Here is a 3248-nt window from a genome sequence, read left to right as displayed (position 1 = left end):
TATATATATATATATGTATGTATATATGTATAATGTATACACAGACACCTAGATACAGCTCTCACGTATGCACGCATAAGGACGTGATCCTCATATATATTGCAAACATATAGTATGTGCCATTCTGCATGTTTGTTTTATATGTGTGTGTTTATATATACATGCATACGCATACATATGTATATATATATATATATATATGTGTGTGTGTGTATTATATAAATACATACATATATACATACACAAACACACGTACACACACACACACACACACACACACACACACTCACACACACACACACACACACACACACATATATATATATATATATACATATACATACATATAAGCACACATACAAATATATAATTGCGATGAGCGCCACTATTATTCCCTTCAGATTTTGGCTTTTATTGTTAATCGCATTAAACTCTCACCGTTGCATATTTGCAGTGAATCCTGCTCAGTCTGATGTGGGCTATGACGTAATAGAAGAGCACATCATTATATATGCATATGTATATGTGTGTATGTATGTATATATATATATGTATATATATGTGTGTGTGTATATACATATGTGTATGTATATATATATGTGTTTGTATATATATCTATATACCTCATGTGATTGACTAGATTATTGGATGCTGTCATATATTGCTTGTTACAATGCACTTTACATCGTCGTAGCTCTTGAATGATGCTGCATTGCTCGCTAGAGTGAGCTGGCTAACAGAAAACAATTAGACTAAACCAGCGAGAAGAGACACAACGCACTGCTCGCTCCGGGAATCGAACATACGATCTAACACTCGTGAGCGCAACATCCGAACCACTAAGCCACGCGCATTCATCCGCATACACACACAACCACATACACACCCACACGCACACTCATACATGCCCACATACATACACGCACACACACACACACACACACACACACACGCACACACGCACACATTCTTTCTAGACTAATGTGTATACTAGAATGTATGCTGAGAAATTCAAAGTGACTCTCATTATATATTTCGAAAACACATGAACGGTAAGATAAATTTCGTTGTGTTGTACCACATAACCAACGTGTAATTAAATCGTATTTCATTACTTTGAAGGGTTTGAAGAAGATAAAGCATTGCATCAACTCTCTTGTTCCATTTCCCTTTGAGTGTCTGGTCGGATTTTTGTTCTGATTAACGGTTGTTAGATTCATGGTGTATAGGCATCTAGTTATTTTGTTTACATCCATACGCACCCAAATCGCTCTTTCACTCGTGGCTACCAAATTCTTTAGACAATCTATTATTTCTCTCGTGAAAACACGAAATTTTATCCTGAGTGAAATCTTTCTTGTAATCTATATACTAGCCATCTGTAGGTGTTCGTAATCAGTTAATTTAGCCAGAAGGCTAGTCATTGATTGTACATTGTCTACCATATGTTTCCGTTTTCCTGAAAATCTCAGTGCTATGTGAGATTTTCAAAACCGTTATTTTGTGATAGAATGAATAAAAGACAGTACCACAATAAAAGTAAAATCTCCGATAGCCATACGTTAAATAAGCAACAATAACAGCAAAAAACAAGCCGCAACAAAGAAATAACATGATTCAAAGTGCTTTCATATTTTTTTTTCCTTCTTGTAATGCTTTAGGTTACATCTAATCGAACAGATGGTCCTATGGTCAAAAGTCCACCAACAGTAACAATTCCTGCTATAGTCTACTAGCTGTAACACTGTAAATATATACAGGGTGCGATGAATAAACTGTCATCTAAATTACGCAAAAATGAAAATAACACTGACATTTCATTTTAACAGATATATTTACCAAAATTACAGAAAAATCTCTTGAAATACTGAAGAGTAAATTTATTCAATAAAATCGCCATTGGCTTCAGCCACGGCCTCCAGACAACTTCGGAATCTCCTGCAACTCTTCTGGGTGGCCTCCTTGTTTAAGTTGGTGAATGCTGCCATAATCATTGCCTTCAGTTCATCTTTGGTGTTACTAGGAGTTTTGCTGGTCTCTCGCTCAAATGTGGTCTACACATAATAATCAAGGGCGGTGCAGTCTGGGGAGTTAGGTGGCCAGATGTTAAGGGTGATGTGGTCACAGAAATTGTCTGACAGCCATGACTGGGTTCTCCTGCTTGTGTGGAAAGGTACAGGGTCCTGTTGCCAGACATAGGGTCTTCCAGCAGCTACCTTCTTGGCCCAGGGCAGCGCTACCTCCTTGATGTAGGCCTCCGTGTCTAGTCTGAGGCTATATGGGAAGATGAATGGAGGCATAACGTCGCCATCAATAGTGCTCACTTCAAACTTCATGATGTTGACTGGATGTTTGAATTTTATCACTCTCAGTACATGTTCCCAGATTGCACTGTCCTCAGATTGACACCCAAACAATCTGAAATGTTCGTATTGGAGATTCCGGCTCGAATTCCAAGCAGTATAACATGTCGTTTCCAAATTTCTGGCAGAGTGAATTACGTCATGTTGCTGTTTTTCTCTCAGTTGATGCCCAACTGAGCCTACTATGCTGTGTAGTCGACAAAATCAAAAACAAACAATGTGCATGCGCGACATAGAAAATATAAAATGGCGGCAATTTACCCATCGTACCCTGTATATATATAGTTTATTATTTGTATTGAGCACTGATTCTCACATTTCTAAATACAAAAGCTCACAGACACTGACATACACATATTAACAACATATATTTCTTCAATGTACGCAATATACGGTTACTTTAGATTTACCAGATCAATTTCATAAAAAGTAGCAAAATTGTATGGGAATGAAGCTGAAAATAAAAAAAAAATATATTTGCTAATAAATTATAAATAGGCGCAGGCGTCGCTGTGTGATAAGATGCTTGCTTCCCAGCCACATGTTTCCAGGTTCAGTCCCACTGCGTGGCACCTTGGGCAACTGTCTTCTTCTATATCCTTGGTTCGACCAGAGCCTTCTGAGTAGATTTGGTAGATGGAAATTGAAAGAAGCCCGTCGTATATATACATGTGTGTGTGTGTGTGTGTGTGTGTGTGTGTGCGTGCGTGTGTGCGTGTATCTATGCATGTGTCTTTGTGTGTGTGTGTGTGTGCGTGTGTGCGTGTATCTATGCATGTGTCTTTTTGTGTCTGCGTTTGTACCCACACCACCGCTTTACGACTGGTGTTGGTGTATTTGTGTCTCCGTTATAAAGCGGTTCAGCAAAAGCGACCGATGGAATAA

General features: G+C 38.3%; 1 protein-coding gene across 2 annotated transcripts in view; it reads left to right on the top strand.

The window, feature by feature from the left end:
• LOC106879743 (LIM/homeobox protein Lhx9) overlaps positions 1-3248 on the top strand; it is a 127808-nt gene that overhangs the window by 121274 nt on the left and 3286 nt on the right. The window lies entirely within an intron of this gene.

Source organism: Octopus bimaculoides, chromosome 1 (genome assembly GCF_001194135.2).
Source record: "Octopus bimaculoides isolate UCB-OBI-ISO-001 chromosome 1, ASM119413v2, whole genome shotgun sequence".
NCBI lineage: Eukaryota > Metazoa > Mollusca > Cephalopoda > Octopoda > Octopodidae > Octopus > Octopus bimaculoides.
This window is presented reverse-complemented; position numbering and strand designations above follow the sequence as displayed.